General features: G+C 41.6%; 2 protein-coding genes across 3 annotated transcripts in view; both read right to left on the bottom strand.

Moving 5' to 3' along the window:
* Nucleotides 1–20,817, bottom strand: part of LOC140726964 (proteasomal ATPase-associated factor 1-like) — a 474,892-nt gene that overhangs the window by 290,169 nt on the left and 163,906 nt on the right. The gene's annotated exons all lie outside the window — the stretch shown is intronic.
* Nucleotides 1–20,817, bottom strand: part of plekhb1 (pleckstrin homology domain containing B1) — a 100,816-nt gene that overhangs the window by 16,447 nt on the left and 63,552 nt on the right. The window lies entirely within an intron of this gene.

The raw sequence follows: 20,817 nt of genomic DNA, 5'->3' as shown, positions 1-20,817 counted from the left end.
TCTGTCTTTGCGCTGTCTGTGTGTCTTTGTGCTCTGTCTGTATGTCTGTCTGTGTCTTTGTGCTCTGTCTGTATGTCTGTCTGTGTCTTTGTGCTCTGTCTGTCTATCTTTAAGCTCTGTCTGTCCTATTGGGTGTAGTCTTTCACTGGTTCTACTGTGCTTCATTTATTTACTGTGAATGCCTGTAAGAAAATGAATCTCAGCATTGTAAATGGTGACATATATGTACTTTGTTAATAAATTTACTTTGAACTGTGCTGTAATAATCTATGTTCTAAGTCTGCAGTTCCACACCACTAGGTTCAAGAACAGCTGCTTCCCTTCAGCCATCTGACTCTGAACCAACCTGCACAACCCTCATCACTATCTCAGTAAAACAACACCATAACCACTTCGCAATACTTTTTTTGTTCTGATTGTATTATTTCTTGTAAAAATTGTGCCTAATTTATGAGTTTCTTGAGAACATGTATTGGATGCTATGTGCCTGTGATGCTGCTGCAGGTAAGGTTTTCGTTACACCTGTACATGCATGCAAGAAATTTCACAACATGTTAGTGATAATAAACCTGATTCTTGTGCATATGGCAATAAACTCGACTTTGTCTTAACTGCCTTCCAAAATGGTAACTTACTCAGTTTCAAACTAATTATCACATTAAATGCTGACCGTGTTTCTCAAATCCAATAAATGAAGTGAGAAGAATCTCCCAATGCAACTTATCACATGAGTTAAGACCCATAATTTGCCCCATAACCTAGTGAGTAAAATGACCAGAACTTAATGTTGAGCCCTGAAATTGTAATAAATAACAAAGAACAATATAACAGACATGTAACAGTTTCTCCTTTGCTTGGAGCACCAAAGTAACCACTGTTAACCAACTCTGAGAAAGAATTTTAGCGAAAAGCTGGGTAGAATTTTGAATGTTTTCTTTACCCTCTTTAATTATTTACCTAAGCCCTTTGAGAAAGTTATTATTGAATCTACTTCCACCTATATTTCTGGCTGTTCATTTCAGGATCTCTTGTCAGATTAGAATCAGGGTTTGCCCCTAGATTTTGCTCTCAGGTCTTGGGTTATTTGGGTTTTGTCCTTCCCCATAGATTTTTTGCATAGAATACAATATCTGTTTGAAAGAGAACTATTCCATCTTCTGCACTGTGTCCATATAAATCTTTCAGAATTAATACCATTCCAGTGAATCTTATCTGTACTCAGGCTATGGACACATCTTTCCTACACTGTGTGTTTAAAATGGCCTCAGTGTTTCAGCATGGTTAAATCCAGTGTTCCAGAATAGCTTCTTTGTTGCTTTATATTTTTCTCATGGGGTGTTGTTTCTGTCACTGCCAAAGTCGGTATTCAATGTTTCTCCTTTTTTTTCTATGTCTTTGTACTATATTGCTTGACTTTCACTGGACAGGAGTGTGTGGTGTCTGAAAGACCAAGTTATCAGAATCAGTTTTATTATCACTGAAATATGCCGTAAGATTTGTTGTTTTGTACCAGCAGTAGAGTGTAGTCTGTCTTGAGGTCGTGGAATTTTAAACTCTGCCGGGGATGGTGTAACTGAGAGTTTTAGCTTCCAGTCAGCCATTCAGTGCAGGCTGGTCTGATTCATGATTTAGAAAGGACGAGGAGGAGCTGTAGTTCTCGATTCCAGTCCCCAACCCTAATCCAGTCGCCTGGTGGGGTTCCAATCCATTATGCTTTCAATAGCAGAGTGCGGAATGTTAGAGAGATTTTTGGGTTTAGGTCATTTACATTTAGCAAATGACTTTGGCTACCAGTCTTCTGTCTTGATAATATATTGTGGATTCAGTTTGGGACAATGCATTCCTAAAAGCTGCGGATCCCAGTCCAGACGCTGCTGGCATGGATGCAAATCTGAAGATGTGAAGTTTGTATGTAGCTTCAAAAGGAAGCATTGTCTATACTTTGTAAATATGGAATTGTCCTTTGTGTTTAGCAAATAAATATCGAGCCCCACGTCGGGCTAGCAGACTTTTCCATGAAAAGCGTCTCCATATGATGCCTGCTGTACCTTGTTTTGTCAAATAAAGAAGCTGCTTTGTACCTACTAGTAATTCTCTCCAGCGATTCCATTCATGGAACAACACGGAAGTTTGGGAAATTCTGGGCAGAGGGAATCTCTGTTGCTCTACCTTCTTCTTGAAGATGAAGCTGCCTTAAGTCCCCAGATTTCCAGAGCCTCGGGAAACCTGACCTGAATAACACCCGCAAGTCAGATCAGTATCCAAACCATGTGGCACCCACCCCACCAACCTCCAACCCTCCAATACATGTCCCATCTCCTTAATACGTGGAAATAAATAAGATGCACGAAACGCAAAGAATTCCCAGCCCAGACCTACCCCCGTTTAACTCTCCCCGATCTCCTGGGTGTTGCTGGCCATTTTCAGATGAGGCATTGAGTTCACAAGTCGAGAAGTTATACAGCTTTATAAAACTGGTTAGCCACATCTGGGGTATTGCAGTCAATTCTGGTTTCACCATTGTAGGAAGAATATGGAGGCTTTGGAGAAGATATGGAAGATGTTTACTGAATGCTGCCTAGGTTAGAGAGTGTTAGCTATAAGGACAGGTTGGATAAACCAGGGTTGTTTTATCTGGAGCAGCGGAGATGAGGGGAGACCTGATGAAGCTTGTGAAATCATGTCAGGTTTTGATAGAGCACATTTATTCCCAGGGTTGGGATGCCCAATACTAAAGGGCATGCATTTAAGACAGGCATTCCCAACCTTTTTATACCATGGGCCCCCACCATTAACCAAAGGGAACCCCTCATTAAAGGTGAGAAGGGTAGGTCCAAAGCAGATGTGTGGGGCAAGTATTTTTAATGTAGGGAGTAGTAGGTGCATGGAGTGTGCTGCTGACTGATGAAGGGAGATACAATAAAGATATACAAGAGGCTGTTAGGCACATGAATATGCAGCAAATGGAGGGATATAGATCACATACAGGCAGAAGGAATTAGTTTAATTAGGCATCATTACGATAATCAGTTCAGCAAAACATTGTGGCTGAAGGGCCTGTTCCTGTGTTGTATTCTATTCTTCCCCCTTCACCTCCCACCTGCATCCGATCCCATGCACCCTCAAGACTTTAATGACAATGCCACTTTTTTAAATGCCTCCTCAACTTGTCTGCCACCTTTAAAGATACACGTATATGAATTTTGTACTCCCTTTAAAACTGTGGCATTTTCAGAAGGAAACCTGCCTTAATTTACTAAAGTAACCTGCTAAGTGATTGTTTGTTACTAACAAGGTTCTTTTTGAACCACTATGAAGGCCAGTCAGTAGTGTAGAACCATTGTGTTTCAGGAGAGACCTTACACTACCACCTCAGGGACTGGAGCCATACAGTAAATATACCCTTAGACAGCATCTCCACACTCACAGGATGGAATTTTACAATTGTTTAAAATTAAATAGTGCTTTTTAATAATTATTTTAAGGTAAACACTTAATTGGGAATCTTTATGACACTTATTCTTCAAGCCCTGTTGTATGCAATGCAAAGAATGCAGCCAGTATGAATAGAATAACAGGCAGATCTTTGGAAAGACTTGTTACCATGGTGATGCTGCATGCTGCGTTTTGGCAGTCAGCCAAAATAGTGCAGGAAGATAGCTGCTAAATTAAATTTTATCTACAGTATGATATTATTCCAAATTTGAAAATTTCTTGGATATTGTGATAAATGAAACCTGTGTCTGTTACCATAAACCTGATTTTCTATTCAAGTGTTAAGCACTAGTGTCAAGATTAGAGACAAGAGACACCCACACACAAACTACTTAATTCCATTTGAAGGGCCGGGCCTTGGTGGAAAACCTCTCTGAAAAGCTTTGTTTTCCACACGCTTAGATACAATGAAGATGTTTGCATCAAAACACCTCTTTTATGGCTCAATATAAAGTCATCACACTGCGCAGAAACCACATATCTCTGTATTTATTATGACAAAGCAGGAGATTCAGCCCACAGGTCTTTGCCAGGTCCCAGTAGGGCAATCCCATCAGTCCAATTCCCCTGGTTCCCCTGGAACTTATTCCAACACATGCCATCCATCTATACCAGAATCAATTTACACAAGTCAATTTACTAAGGAACACATCTTTGGAAAATGGGGTAAACGTGAAATACAGAAGCCTTTCAGCCCATTGAGTCTATTCTGTCATTGGATCATGGCTGAGATTTTTTACAACCATATTCTGTCCTTCTGCCTGTAACTCTTAACCCCTTTACCCAAAAAAACCCACTATTGATCCCTGCCTTACACCCAAATGGCTGAACCTGAACACTCCTTTGTGGCAACATATTACACAATTTCACTAAACTTTGATTGAAGAAATTCCTCCTTATCTCAGTCCTACAAGTCTGTTCCTTGATTCTGAGGTTGTGTCCTGGACTCAATATCCTCTCCCTATTCACTCCAAGCAGGCCTTCTCTCTGAGTTACGTGAAGAACTTGTAAACCCCCCACTGCTGTCACTGAAGGACAGAGCTGAACCTGGGCTGCTCTTAAAGGCGAACATTAATTACTGCAGAATGAACTTCATAAAACACATTGTTAATAGAGTGTAAATAATAAAATCAAAGTGGTCAAGGTGTTCACACAGAAAGCATCTTCCCCATAATCTTGATCCAAACATGCAGGAGTTGCTTCATTTGCTGAGGAGTTGCAAATGGAATTGAGGACTGCACGTTCACCAGCAAACAGCTACTTCTGGCACATGATAGAAGGAAGTTCATAGGTGGAGCAGCTGAAGATGACTGGACCTATGACCTTGCCCTGAGTAACTCCTCTGGTAATATTCTGAGGATTGGACAACTGACCTGCATTAACTTCAATGATCTCCCACAGAAGGAGGTTTCACTGGAGTCTTTTCCTTTTATGCCTGTTGACTTCAGTTTTACTAGGGTGCATTGATGGCACCTTCCATTCAAAGATCAATGACATGAAGCATTAGCATTCTTTTCTTTCTCTGCAGATGCTGCCTGACCTGCTGAGTATTTCCAATAATTTCTACTTTTATTTCAGATTTCTAGACTCTACAGATTTATTTTTTGCTTCAATCTACTGAATGTTTACTGCACCTCCTTTAAATTAAATAGATCTCTTCTTCAATAGGGCGAGTTTGCCGCAGTGCACTTCCCTCGGGTCTCAAAAATAACCTTTCACTGCTATTCTGTTTCCTGTTATTGATCCAGTTTTCTATTCTATTCACACTGCTACAGACCCTTTTAATGCATGGCCTTCAATCTCTATCACACACCCTTTATGCAGCACCTTTTGGAGATCCTTACTTACCACATCAACCAGATTTCTCTCACCAGCATTCTCTGCTACTTTTATTATTGCTTGGATAGACTAGACACGGGGAGAAAGGTTCCAAATATTGGGAAGAGTGTAATTAGAGAACATTAATATAAAACAATAACAAAAAAACAATAAAGAATTCAGGAGAAACTCCTTTACTTGGAGAGGTGATAATGTGGAACTTGTTGCTATGGGGAGTTGGGAGTAGGGGTGGGGAAGTGGTGTGTGGCTGAAGAGACTGCCAGAGATGGAGAGTGGAATAGTGGTGGAAGTGACCAAAATAAGAGGAGGTCTAAGTGGAGCACAATTACCAGTATAGATGAACTTCTGAATGTGCTAAGTGTTTTATGTAATCATAGGAACATAACGCCTGCACAATCATAAACGCCTCCATTCCTTACACATGTCTAACGGCTCCATATTCTTCACAATCCCATTTCCCTAAAATAATGGCCAACAAAGCATTTTTTTTCTTAGTTACTTGCTCTGCCTGCATGGCGAATTTCTGTATTTCATGTACAGGGATACCCAAATCGTTTGCAGAACACCAACAAGAAATAAGTTCACATCATTTTCTGTTCTTCCTGCTAAAATATACACCATCCACCATTTCTTTGTTCTCTCTCTTTCACTTCCTAAATCCTAGCAGAATCTTTGTGTCTCCTTCTCCCAGCCTAATTTCCCAGCTAGCTCCGCGTCCTCAGCAAACACGTGTACGTCACATTCTAATCCTTCAAATTAATAATGTAGATTATAAACAGCAGAGTTCCAGTATCCATCCCTGAGGCAGTACACTAGTTACAGCTTGTCAATACAAAAATAACCCATGTATGGACATGTTCTCAGACAATCTGACAACTGGCTGCTTAAGTAGAGCACAGAACATTACATCACAGTCCTTTAAGCTCAAGATGTGTTGACGTTTAACCTACTCTAAGATCAATCTATCCCTTCCCTCCTACATAGCCATAATTTTTTCTACATTCTATGAGCTTTTTGAATGCTTCTAATGTACCTACCTCTACCACCATACCTGAAAGGGCATTCTGTGCACCCGCCATTCTCTATGTATGAAACTTACCTCTGACATTCCCCTATACTTCCCTCCATTCATTTTAAGATTTGTACTAGATTTCTGCCCTGGGGAAAATACTCTGGCTATCCAATTAGTCTATGCCTCTTATCATGGCCCAAATATCTCCATTAAACCTCCTCCCCCCACCTAAAATGTGTGTCTTCTAGTACTTGACTTTTCTACATTGGGGGAGAAAAAGATTCTGACTAACCTAAATGTCAACCTTTAGAATTTTATAAACATCTATCTAGTCTCCCCTCGGCCTCCACACTCCAGAGAAATTTGCTGGAGCACAGAGGCTTCTAAGAATGGCTGGGATAGGGGAGCTTATAGAAATGGAGAGGGCTGATCAATGAAAAGATTTAAGACAGGGATGAGAACTATAAAAGCAAGATGTTTTTAAAATGGGTATCAATGTAGGTTACTAAGCACAACGGTAATGAAGCTCAAAGTAAATTTATTATCAAAGTACATATATGTCACCATATACAACACCGATATTCATTTTCTTGTGGGCATTCTCATTAAATCGAAACTAAAATAATAACCATAATGGAATCAATAAAGGGCTGCACCAACTTGGGCGTTCAACCGGGACATTTGAAAACTACAGGCCTTTATTTCAAATTCTGTCTATAAAAGCCCTCATCAGATAGACAGGGTAGTGAAGAAGGCATTTGGTAGGCAGGTCTTCAGTCAGAGCATTGGTATTGGTTGATTCATGTACCAAGATAGTACTAGGAAAGCTTGTCTTGCAAACTGACCAAATCATCAGACAGTGCATTGAGAAAGAATAAGCTTAAACAATGCAGAATGAAGTGTAAAAGCTACTGAAAAACTGCAGTGCAGGTAAACGATGAAGTGCAAGATCATACTGAGGTAGATTGTCGCTGTGCATTTAATATTTCAGTAATGTTTGAGTAATATGAGAGGAGATGAGAGGAGACATGATAGAGGTGTACAAGATATTAAGAGGAATAGATAGAATGGATAGCCAGTGCCTCTTTCCCCAGGACACCAGTGCTCAATACAAGAGGACATGGCTTTAAGGTAAGGGGAGGGAAGTTCAAGGGGATATTAGAGGAAGGTTTTTCACTCAGAGAGTGGTTGGTACGTGGAATGCACTGCCTGAGTCAGTGGTGGAGGCAGATACACTAGTGAAGTTTAAGAGATGACTAGGCAGGTATATGGAGGAATTTAAGGTGGGGGGTTATATGGGAGGCAGGGTTTGAGGGTCAGCACAACATTGTGGGCTGAAGGGCCTGTAATGTGCTGTACTATTCTATGTTCTATGTTCTAATATTGTACATATATTGTTGTTTAAACATTATTAGTTTAAATAAATCATTATGGGTCATATGTAAAAAAAATGTCAATTGCATTCATCATCACACTACCATGTGATATGGGCACACCTCTATTAGAGTAAACATGAAGTTAGACCCATATTTCAGACTCCTGAGTCTTCCTTTGAATCAGTTTAATGTTTTGAAGACACAAATCATAACAACTGTGAGTCCAAGAATCCATTTTATTGTACAAGAGGTCCAACCTAGAGTCTGTTAATGGTGGGATAGAAACCATCCTTGAAATCTCACTTTCAAGATTTTGTATTTTCTGCCCACTGGGAGAAGGGAAAAGGGAAGATGTCGGGGTGGTTGGGGTCTTTGATTATGCCACTTGCTTTACTGAAGAAGTGTGACGTATAGACAGAGTCCACAGAGGGGAGGTTAGTTCCTGTGATGTGCAGAGCTGCGTCCACAACTCTCTGCAGTTTCTTGCTATAGGACCTGGGGTGTTATATTGCAGTTGTACCAGACATTGATGAGACTGCACTTGGAGAATCATGTACAGTTTTGTTCACCCTGTTACAGGGAAGACATTATTAACAGGAATGAGGGCAGTAATTTACAAGGATGCCTGACGACACCTGAAGGACTGAGCTATGAGGAGAGGTTGGAATCTTTTCCACTGGAGTGTAGGAGAATGAAGGGTGACCTTATAGAGGTGTATTAAATCATGAGTGGTATAGCAAGGGTAAATGCACGCAGTCTTTTACCCAGTGTAGGGAGGAATAAAAACTAAAGGGCATAGGTTTAAGGTGAGAGGTGAAGGATTTAAAGGGACATGGGGCAACCTCTTCAGGCAGAGGTAGTGCCTACATGGAACTATCTGTCAAAGAAAGTAAATGAGGCCAGGACCGTAACAACATTTAAAATAACATTGGGTTAAACACATGGATAGGAGGGATTTAGTGGGATATGGGCCACTAAATTCTTGATTGGTTAGGGCATGAGGTATACAGGGAGAAGGTAGGAGGTTGGGGCTGAGAGAGAAAATGTCATGATGAAATGGCGGAGCAGACTCAATGGGGCAAATGGCCTAATTCTGCTCCTTTACCTTATGATCATATGGGCTTATGGGCCAATCTGATTGATTTGGTGGGCACCATGGATGAGTTGGTCTGAGGAGCCTGTTTCCATCCTGTATTACTCTATTACTCTACCTCTTTCCAATTTTATTTCTGCTTTGTGAAGAGCAATTGATCTTGCAAGTTAGCTCTTCATTATTTCATTTAAAGACACAACACAGTAACAGGCCATTCCAGCCCAAAGAGCCCATGCTGCCCAGTGACAGCCATGTGACCAATTCACCTACAACTTCTACATCTTTGGAATGTGAGAGGAAACCAGAGCACCCCAAGGAAACACGCTTAGTCTCGGGGTAACGTAAAATTGGCACTGTAAGAGCATTACGCTCACAGCTATGCTACCGTGCCCTCATGGTAGTGAGGCTTCATGAGCTAAGAGTGAAACAATAAAATTAAAGCAGAACTTAAAGGAACAACTGGACAAATTGATGCTGGATCTTGATGAGTGCAGGGAGCAACTTGAACCTGAAGACTATGAGGAAACAAAGCAGCAAACGTTAGAACAGCTGAGGGAATTCAGCATGTCTCTGAAGCACTTAGGTTTGAAATGAAGGATGAGAGAGCTGGGAATGCTTGGGTCAGAGCATACAGATACAATTCAGTTGAAGTCATACATTCTCTTCTTATATTGTAATTTCATTCTAAACTCCCATGTCCACATTTATACATCTCTTCAGCCGTGATGAGGACATAATTATAATGTGACAGGTTTGAATGCGCTGCATCATTATAAACATGGATGCAGTTTAGTGAAGAGTGTTGACAGGAGGTGTGCACTGTCACAAGGTTTTTAATTAATTATATTCTTTATGATGGAACCTAGTTCACTGCATTAGATGGCATTATTTCTGTGGTGCCTATCGTCAGGATTTAATGAGACTGACTACTGAAAGTGATTCTTACACAATTATTATGTGAACTGTCAGAGTTCAGGAATTTGAATGGCAAGTTCATGTCAGATAACGTTTAAATTATGTAGATATAGGGGAAAAATCAATAAAATAATCATCAATATTGAAGCTGTGAGAAAATGAACAATTCATATTTTTTATTACCTTCAGGAATTATAGTGGAGTAAAAGCACCGATTTATAAATTATTCATTTCAATGATTTAATTACAGACCCTGCCAGAGTTGAATAAGATGGGTAAATTACAACTTTCATGACTCTTGTACAGAACTTCACTTATAACGGAAGCTAACTGGATTGATTTTTCATATGATTTTTAAATATCAGAATTTGCACAAAATAATAAAATAAAATTGCTCTATTTATTAAACAACAGATTTATTTTCTTTTTGAGAATGTGCTGATAGGTGAGCTGGCTTTTTAAAAAATACCTAATCCAGCATTTATAGAAAGTTAGAAGCTCCTGATTTTGGAGGTGACTTTTTGGCTGGGTAGGAAGATTGGTTGGCTAACAGGAAACTGTGTGTGGGCATAAATGTGTCTTTTTCAGGTTGGCATGAGTATTGTGCCACATGGATCGGTGCTGTGGCCTCAGCTTGTCACATATCTGAAGTGAGTGGCAAAGATTTGGCAAATGGAGTCTGACAGTGGAACCGCACAAAATGCTGGAGGGACTCAGTAGGTCAGGCAGCACCTACGGAGAGGAATAAAGGGTCAATATTTTGGGCCAGAGGAAAGGCTTTGGGCCAAAATGTTGACTCTTTATTCTTCTCCATAGATGTTGTCTGACCTGCTGAGTTCCTCTAGCATTTTGTGTGTGTTGCTCTGGATTTTCAGCATCTGCAGAACCTCTTGTGCTTGATCATGGAAGTTATGTTTAGTTTTAACAAGAAAAATAAAAAATAAAGAAGCATGTAATCTAAATTGTGAGAGATTGCAAACCTCTGAGATGTCCTGGGTTTTGCTAGTGTATGATTTGGAAAATGATCCAACCAACCCAAATAGTCAAAAAACAAACTGATGGAGGAACTTAACATTTCAGGCACTTATGGTGGAAAGTGGACAGTCAGCATTTCAGGTTGGGATCCGTCATCTGAAGGGGAGAAGATCAATATTAAATAGGTCAGGGAAAGGGATGGGGCAAGAATTTTATTTATTTATTGAGATACATCACAGAATAAGGCCTTCCAACCCTTTGAGCCACACCACCCAGCAACCCCAATTAAACCCTAGCCAAATCATGGGACAATTTACAATGACCAACTAACTACCAACCAGCACACACAAAATGCTGGTGGAACGCAGCAGGCCAGGCAGCATCTATAGGGAGAAGCACTGTCGACGTTTCGGGCCGAGACCCTTCATCAGGACGAACTGACTGACGAAGGGTCTCGGCCTGAAACATTGACGGTGCTTCTCCCTATAGATGCTGCCTGGCCTGTTGCGTTCCACTAGCATTTTGTGTGTATTGTTTGAATTTCCAGCATTTGCAGATTTCCTCGTGTTTGCGTAACTACCAACCAGTACATCTTTGGACTGAGCACCCAAAGGAAACCTATGCAGTCACAGGGAGAATATTCAAGCAGGTTTTGAACCCAGGTCACCGGTATTGTAAAGCGTCGTGCTAACACTATGCTACCATTCAAGGCCATGTGTAGGTACATAACAATTCCAATATTATTCTGCTCATGATGTACCTCCCATGTAAGAGGTGCAGACTAGCTTTAAGAAGCGCAAATAACTAAGTATTGGACCACCCCTACTGTGCAGGCAGCCAATGAAGAGTGTGTGAAGCAGTTGCGGCTCAGAAAAATCATTACCGTAAGCAGAAAGCAGCAGAAAGCTGGCATGAAGCCCAAATTCCACTCAGCATATTAATTGTGTATTGTAATCCCTATGTGTGCTTTAAGGGGCTAACCATTTCATAGACTGTCGTTTCAGAAAAGAACTTGATTAAGTAATTAAACTTGAGGCTGACAGAAGCAATGGTGCATTGTGGTCAGTCTCTAAGGTTCCCTCATTTGTAACAAACGATTGTTGCATTCTGGGAGCATTATCTCAGTCACTGTGACTAAGCATGTACCTGTCAGTAGCTCTGTTCGCACATCCTGTATGTAAGCAGCAGACTATATTAATGGAGACTCCCAGCATCAGCACACTTGGGAATGAATGAAGAACCTTTGTGTCATTAGAACAGCCGAGAGATGTGTTTATACTTGTATAAATGCCACACCACCAGGTTTAGGAACTGTTGTTATCCTACAACCATCAGGCTTATAAACTAGCATGGATAACTTCATTCACCACAACTGTGAACTGACTTGACAACCCACCGACTCACTTCACTTTCAGAGACTCTACAACTCATGTTCTTGGTATTTATTTGTGCAATTTTGCTTCTTTTGCACATTGGTTGTTTGTCAGTCTTTGTTTATGCATAGTTTTTCATAAATTCTGCTGTATTTCTTTATCATATTAACTCTTGGCTGAGAAGAGACTGGGATCCACTCCAATTTGCCTACCAGCACAGCAGGTCCAAAGCAGATGCCATTTCATTGGCTCTTCACTTAACCATGGAACCACCTGGACAGTGAAGATGCATACATCAGGATGCTCTTTAACATATATAACTTGGCATTCAATACTACCATCCCCTCAAAACTAATCAATAAGCTTCAAGACCTTGGTCACAATACTTCCCTGTGCAATTGGATCCTCCATTTCCTCATTTACAGATCCCAGTCAGTCTGGATTGGCAGCAACATCTCCTCCACAATCTCCATCAGCACAGGTGCAGCACAAGGCTGTGTGCTTAGCCCCCTGCTCTATTTGCTTTATACCAAGTAAAAGCTCCAATGCCATATTTATGTTTGCTGACAACACTACTGCCATTGGCCAAATCAAAGGTGGTGATGAATTAGCATATAGGAGGGAGATTGAAAATTTGACTGAGTGGTGCCACAACAATCTCTTACTCAATGTAGGCAGACCAAGGAGCTGAATATTGACTTCAGGAATAAACTGTAGGTTCATAAGCCAGTTCTCATAGGTGGTCAGAGGAGGATAGGGTCAGCAAATATAAGTTCCTCAGTGTTCTCATTTCAGAGGATCGGTCCTGGGCCACGCACGTAAGTGCAATTATGAAGAAAGCCCAGCAGCATCTCTACTTCCTTATAAGTTTGCAAAGATTTGGCATGACATCTAAAACAATGACAAACTTTTATAGATGTGTGGTGGAGAGTATATTGACTTATTATTTCATGGCCTGGTATGGAGGCAGGAACATCCTTGAATGGAAGATCCTATAAAAGGCAGTGGATATGGGCCAGTCTATCATGGAAAAAGCCCTCTCCACCATTGAGCACGCTTACACAAAGCACGTCACAGGAAAGTATCATCCATTATCAAGAACTCCTACAACCCAGGCCTTGCTCTCTTCTTGCTGTGGCCATCAGGAAGAAGGTACAGGGACCCTAGGAGCCTCACCACCGGTTCAGGATCAGTTATTAACCCTCAACGACTGGGATAACTTCACTTGCCCATCACTGAACAGTCCCCACAACCTGTGGACTCACTTTCAAGAACTATTCTGCTCGTGTTCTTGATATTTATTGCTTATTTATTGATTGTTTATTTTTCTTTCCTGTATTTGCAGTTTGTTGTCTTTTGCACATTGGTTGCTTGTCCGACCTGTTGGGCATGGTCTTTCATTGAATCTGCTAACTTTCTTGGATTTATTGAATATGCATGCGAGAAAACAAATCTCAGGGTTGTATATGGTGACATATATGTACTTCGATAATAAATTTACTTTGAACTTCGAACTTGAATTTATTTTCCTGTAAAAGCCTGCAAGAAAATGAACCTCAAGGTTGTATATGGTAAGATACACATACTTTGATAATAAATTTACTTTGATTTCCATAAATACTTAACCTTTCCTTGAAGGGATGAGCACATTATGGCACCAATGGGGAAGATAACTGACCACTAAATTGATAAGGGCAAAAAATGGTGGTCTTGCTGGAAAATGAATAAATATAAACAGGATGCACAGAAATGTACATAAGTCCTTCATTAAACACAAGCTCCTGCATTACTGGACAGTAATTTCTTGCTTGTGTCAATAGACAATAGACAATAGACAATAGGTGCAGAAGTAGACCATTCAGCCCTTCGAGCCTGCACCGCCATTTTGAGATCATGGCTGATCAATTCCTATCAATACCCGGTTCCTGCCTTGTCCCCATATCCCTTGATTCCCCTATCCATAAGATACCTATCTAGCTCCTTCTTGAAAGCATCCAGAGAATTGGCCTCCACTGCCTTCCGAGGCAGTGCATTCCAGACCCCCACAACTCTCTGGGAGAAGAAGTTTTTCCTTAACTCTGTCCTAAATGACCTACCCCTTATTCTCAAACCATGCCCTCTGGTACTGGACTCTCCCAGCATCTGGAACATATTTCCTGCCTCTCATCTCACAGTTCACTAGTAAAGGGATAATAGCAGGAAAACTAACCATTTGTTAATTTGGAAGGTGGCTATTTTGGAAGAAAGAAGAAATTCAAGTACTTGATATTATTTTGAGAGAAAGGAAACTAATCATCCTGAATTAACAGAAAAAGTCTGAGGAAATAGCCTTCTGCTTTTCTGTTCTCGTTTGAAAGTTCATTTCATCTGGATGTCAACAAGACAAAGGAGATGATTATCAACTTTGGGAGAACTTGTCTCACTCACACCTACCCCATTTAACATCAGTGGCACAGCAATGGACTGCAAGCAGTTTTAAACTCCTGGGAGTGCACATCAGACACAAACTCTAATGGTCCCAGAACACATCCTATAGAGTGAAGAAAACTCACCAACACCTTTGTTTTCCGAGGAGGCTGAAGAGAGCTGGACTTTGTACATCCATACTCATGTCATTCTACAGATGCACGGTAGAGAGCATCCTAACAAATTGCACACTGCTTGGTATGGAAACTGCACTGTGGTGGACAGGAACGCTCTACAACAGGTAGTCAAAACTGTCCAATGCATCTGTGCCCATGACAGAAAATGAAGGACCCCACCCACCCTGCTCATGGACTGTTTGTCCCACTCCCATCAGGGAGGAGGCTATATAGTATCCACAATAGGGCCACCAGACTTAAAAACACTTACATTCCCCAAGCACTAAGACTGATCAACACCTCCACCCACAATTTCCACCACCTGTCAGTCATCTAACGTAAAGCCCAGCAACACTTCATGGATATACAATCAATCTTTGTACATAAGCTATCTCATATTTGTATTTATTGGGTGTGTTATTATTATTATTATTGTGTTCTTTATCTTTTGTGTTTTTTTGTGCTGCATTGGATTTAGAACAACAATTATTTTGTCCTCCTTACACTTGTGTACAGGAAATGACATTAAACAACCTTGAATGAAGATCTCAGGTAGAATATTCAATTCATTTATGTGTCTTTGAAGCTAATGGTGGGAGTTACATTGTAAATCATGTTCCTGACTCCTGTACTCTCCTACTACAGTGAAGAAGATTGAAGAAGAAGGTGCCTTAGAACTTGTCGCTGAGATTGACAATACCTTCTCAATGAAGAATGTTTGAAGAAAGTGCACTGGTTGCACAGAACTTATCAGAAGGAGCAATTAGAAGTGGCATCTTTGCCATGGACTATCCCAAGCCCAGCTGCAAAAGGAGGGGGGTTGAGCATGGGGCTAGTAACCCTATCCTGCAAAAACCCAGTGCTACAGAAATGCCAACAGAAGTTCCAAAGACTTCATTCCTGGGAGAAGAAGGATCATGAAGAAGATGGGCTACACCTGGGGATAACTTGAAAAAGTGGCTCAGGACAGAGGACTCTGCTGAGCTACTGTTGGCAGCCAGTGCCCCATTAGGAGTGATGGGCATAAGAAGAACAAGAAGTGAAAGTGGAAGAACGTGCACGGCGTGATACTTCCAGGTGCATGTTTATTATTAGCCACAAGATAACACTGCAGCTCTATAAAACCCTGGTTAGACTTGGAGTATTGTGTTCAGCTCTGGTCGCATCACTATAGGAAGAATGTGGTAGCTTTAGAAAGGGTACAGAGGATATTCACCAGGATAATACCTGGATTAGAAAGCATGTGTTATGAGGATAGGTTGAGTGACCTAGGGTTTTTCTTTTTGGAGAGAAGGATGAGAGGTGACCTGATAAGAGGAACAGATCAAGTGGATAGTCAGAGACTTTTCCCTGGGCTGAAATAGCTAATATGAGAGGCCGTAATTTTAAAGTGACTGGAGAAAAGTCTAAGAGGATATCAGAAGTATATCACAGAGTGCTGGTTGCGTGAAACGCGCAGCCAGGTGTGGTGGTAGAGGCAGATATATTGGAGGCTTTCAAGAAACTCTTAGATAGGCACAAGAATGACACAAAGGTTGTGGGTGTTGTGGATAGTCTGGAAGGCTGTCAGAGGTTACAATGCAACATCAATAGGATGCAGAACTGGGCTGAGAAGTGGCAGATGGAGTCCAACCCAGTGTGAAGTGGTTCATTTCAGTAGGTCAAATTTGAAGACACAATATTAATGGTAAGACTCTTGGCTGTGTAGAGGATTGGTGAGATCTTGGAGTTTGTGTCCATAGGACACTAAAAGCTGCTGTGCAGGTTGACAGTGGTGTTCAGAAGGTGTATGGTGTGTTGGCTTTCATCAACCATGGGATCGAGTTCAAGAGCCATGAGGTAATGTTACAGCTATATAAGCCCTTGGACTCCACTTGGAGTACTGTGTTCAGTTCTGGTCACCTCACTACGGGAAGGATGTGGATACTGTAGAGAGAGTGCAGTGGAGATTTACAAGGATGTTGCCTTATGAGAATAGGTTGAGTGAACTTGGCCTTTTCTCCTTGGAGCAACAGATGATGAGAGGTGACCTGATAGAGGTGTATAAGATGATGAAAGGCATTGAACGTGTGGATAGCCAGAGGCTTTTTCCCAGGGCTGAAATGGCTAACATGAGGATGCTTGGAAGCAGGTACAAGAGGGATGTCAGAGGTAAGCTTTTCACACAGAGTGGTGGGTACATGGAATGCACTGCCAGTGAAGGTGGTAGAGGTGGATACAATAGGGTCTTTTAAGAGACTCTTAGATAGGTACACGGAGCTTGGTAAAATAGAGGGCTATGTGGTAAGGAAATGCTAGGCATTTTCTAGAGTACGTTGCATGGTTGGCACAACATTGTGGGCCAGTACTGGACTGGAGCCTATCAGCTGTGAGGAGAGGATGGACAAACGTAGATTATTTCCACTGGAGCATCAGAGAATGAGGGGTGACCTGGTGTAATATTATGAGAGGCATAGATCAGGTGGAGAGTCAGCTATTTTAAAAAGAGTGGAAGTGCCAAATGCTAGAGGGCATAGTTTTAAGGTGGGGGGGGGGGCAAGAAGGAAATTTGTCAGGCAAGTTTAGGCATAGAGAGTGGTAGTTGCTTGAAGAGTACAGCCAGGGAGATACAATAGCAGTGTTTGAGAGGAATTTCGATAGACAATTGAACAGCAGGGAACAAAAGAACAGATGGGATGGGATTAGATTGGCATCATAATCGATGCTCATGTGATGGGCTGAGTAGCGTTTCCTGTGCTACATTGTTCTATGTTCTTTCTCTATTCACTATAGTGCCATGTGAGAACTTTTCAGAAATACTTAATACTACAGAAGGGCGAAAAGTTCTGCAGTTACTGGAAATCCAAAGCAACACACGCAAAGCAACACAACAAACACACACAAGTTTGCTGATGATACTAAGCTGGGTGGCAGTGTGACATGTGATGAGGATGTTAGGAGAATTCAGGGTGACTTGGATAGGCTGGGTGAGTGGGCAGATACTTGGCAGATGACGTTTAATGTGAATAAGTGTGACGTTATCCACTTTGGGAGTAAGAACAGGAAGGCAGATTATTATCTGAACGGTGTAAAGTTAGGTAAGGGAGAAATACAAAGAGATCTAGGAGTCCTTGTTCATCAGTCACTGAAGGTGAATGAGCAAGTACAGCAGGCAGTGAAGAAGGCTAATGGAGTGTTGGCCTTTATTACAAAGGGAATTGAGTACAAGAGCAAGGAAATCCTCTTGCATTTGTACAGGGCCCTGGTGAGACCACACCTGGAGTACTGTGTACAGTTTTGGTCTCCAGGGTTAAGGAAGGACATCCTGGCTGTAGAGGAAGTGCAGCGTAGATTCACAAGGTTAATTCCTGGGATGTCAGGACTGTCTTACGCAGAGAGGTTAGAGAGACTGGGCTTGTACACACTGGAATTAAGGAGATTGAGAGGGGATCTGATTGAAACATATAAGATTATTAAGGGATTGGACAAGATAGAGGCAGGAAATATGTTCCAGATGCTGGGAGAGTCCAGTACCAGAGGGCATGGTTTGAGAATAAGGGGTAGGTCATTTAGGACAGAGTTAAGGAAAACAACTTCTCCCAGAGAGTTGTGGGGGTCTGGAATGCACTGCCTCGGAAGGCAGTGGAGGCCAATTCTCTGGATGCTTTCAAGAAGGAGCTAAATAGGTATCTTATGGATAGGGGTATCAAGGGATATGGGGACAAGGCAGGAACCGGGTATTGATAGTAGATGATCAGCCATGATCTCAAAATGGCGGTGCAGGCTTGAAGGGCCGAATGGTCTACTTCTGCACCTATTGTCTATTGTCTATTGTCTAAAATGCTGGAGAAACTCAGAAGGCCAGGCAGCATCTGTGGAAAAGAGTAAACAGTCAACGTTTCAGGCTGAAACCCTTCATCAGGACTGAGAGGGAAGAGGGGAAATGCGTGAATTAAAAAGGTGGGGCGAGGGGAAAGAGGCTAGCTGGATGCTGATAGGTTTAGCCAGTTGGGTGGCAAAGTTCGAGGACTGGAGAAAAAAGAATCTGATAGGGGATGATAGTGGATCATAGGAGAAAGGGAAGGAGGAGGGAAACTGGGGGAAGTAATAGGCAGGTGAGAAGAAGTAAAAGAACAGAGTGGAGAATAGAGGAAGGGGAGAAGGGAAATTCTGTTCACTGGACTGGAAAGAGAAATCAATACTCATACCATCAGGTTGGAGGGTATCCAGACAGAATATAAGGTGTTGTTCCTCCACCTTGAGGATGGCCTCATCTTGGCACAACACATTGTGGCATCTCCCCTCTTCCCTCTCGGTCCTGAAGAATGGTCTTGGCTGGAAATGTCAAATGTTCACTCTTTTTCGTAGATGCTGCCTGACCTGCCGAGTTCCTCTAGCATCTTGTATGTGATAATACAGAAGGAATGTCTAAGCCAGCTGTACAAAACAAATGGGGAGAGAACAGCCTTCTCTTATATACTGAGAGATGCCCATGATATCCTTAGAAGTCCCCTTGCAGTCACTGGTGATGCTGTCTTGATAGACTAAGTAATTGCCTGGATTTCTGTCACTGTTTAAAATCTGGAACATCTCTGACTCTTTCTAATTCTCTTGCATAAGATCATTGACCTAAAATGAGAGCATAACAGTGTTCATGACTTACACTGTTGACAAGAATCAATGAAATGCATTGCTTTTAACTGCAAAATTTACACCATAAGACCATAATCTATAGGAGCAGAATTAGGCCATTTGGCCCATCAAGTCTGCCCTACCATTTCCCCTCAGCCCCAATCTCCTTCCTTCTCCCTGTATCCCTTCATGCCCTGACCAATCAAGAGTCTATCAACCTCTGCCTTAAATATACATAAAGACTTGGCCTCCACAGCTACACCCAAGGTTCAGAGCAAAAAATCAAACTAAACCAGACAAAAACACTTCATCTTTTTTATATCACAAAAGCATCCTCTTTAAGATGGGGAAGGAGTAAAGACTCACTGGCTGTAGATTTAATCTCAGATTAACCCTGACAAATTCAAATGCCCTAGCATTTCATCTAACTCCACCTTGTTGGTGAAGAACAGTTAAAGTAGCCAATATAATCAAAGGCATCTCCCACCCTGGACATTCTCTCCCCCCCCCCCCACCACCCACTGGGCAAAAGATACAAATATCTGAAAGCACATATCACCAGGCTGAAGGTCAAGAGTTCAAAGTTCAAAGTACATTTATTATCAAAGTGCGTGTATTTTATTCAGCTTGGAGATTGACCTCCTTACAGGCTGCCACAAAACAAAGAAACACAACAGAACCCATTGAAACAAAAGAAGACCGTTGCACATCTAATATGCAGAGAGAAAAAATAAACAAATTGTGCAAAACAATGAAAGTAAGTAAATAGCATTCGGAACGGAAGTTCACAGAAGTGAGTCCGCACTGTGATAGTTGCAAGCCACAGCCTCAGTTCAGTGCAGAGAGCTGAAGTTCAATGTAGAGACGAGCAAACTTTGTGGAGCAGGGAGCTGAACCAGCCCATCCCTCACCTCCAGCCCCGACACCCAAACATTTTCAATCTGGCCCAGCGCTTAAGTCGTCCGAACCTCGAGTCTTATCATACAAGTTATTTCACTGTTACAAAATAATTAAACGGAGCTCTTCCAACATAAGATGGACCCTTGACTTCATATCATAGCCTTGCACCTTGTTGCCTACCTCACGACACTTTCTCTGTAACTGTAACACTTTATTCTGCATTCTATTGTGCTAATGATGTAAACTGGTTTCTTATTGTCACATATACTGAGGTACAGTGAAAAACTTGTCTTGCATACCATCCATATAGATGAACTGATTACAACAATGCATTGAGAAAGTACAAGATAAAGCAATAACAGAGTGCAGAAGAGAGGAAGTCTGGAGTGGGTGGAGTCTTTGATTGTGCTGGCTGTTTTGCCAAGGCAGCCAGAAATGAAGACAAAATCCATGGAGGGGCGGCAGTGCCCATGATTCTCCTTGCAATCATGGCTGGAGCAGTTGCCATAGCAAGCTCTGATACATCTGGATAGGATACTTTCTATGGTAATCAATAAAAAACTGATGAGGGTGAAAGCAAATACGCCAAATTTCTTTAGCCTCCTGGGGGATTAGAGACGCTTTTTAGCCATGACATTGACATGGT

Source organism: Hemitrygon akajei, chromosome 4 (assembly GCF_048418815.1).
Source record: "Hemitrygon akajei chromosome 4, sHemAka1.3, whole genome shotgun sequence".
In the NCBI taxonomy this organism is placed as follows: Eukaryota; Metazoa; Chordata; class Chondrichthyes; order Myliobatiformes; family Dasyatidae; genus Hemitrygon; species Hemitrygon akajei.
Note: the sequence above shows the minus strand (reverse complement) of the source record. Positions and strands in the feature narration are given on the sequence as shown.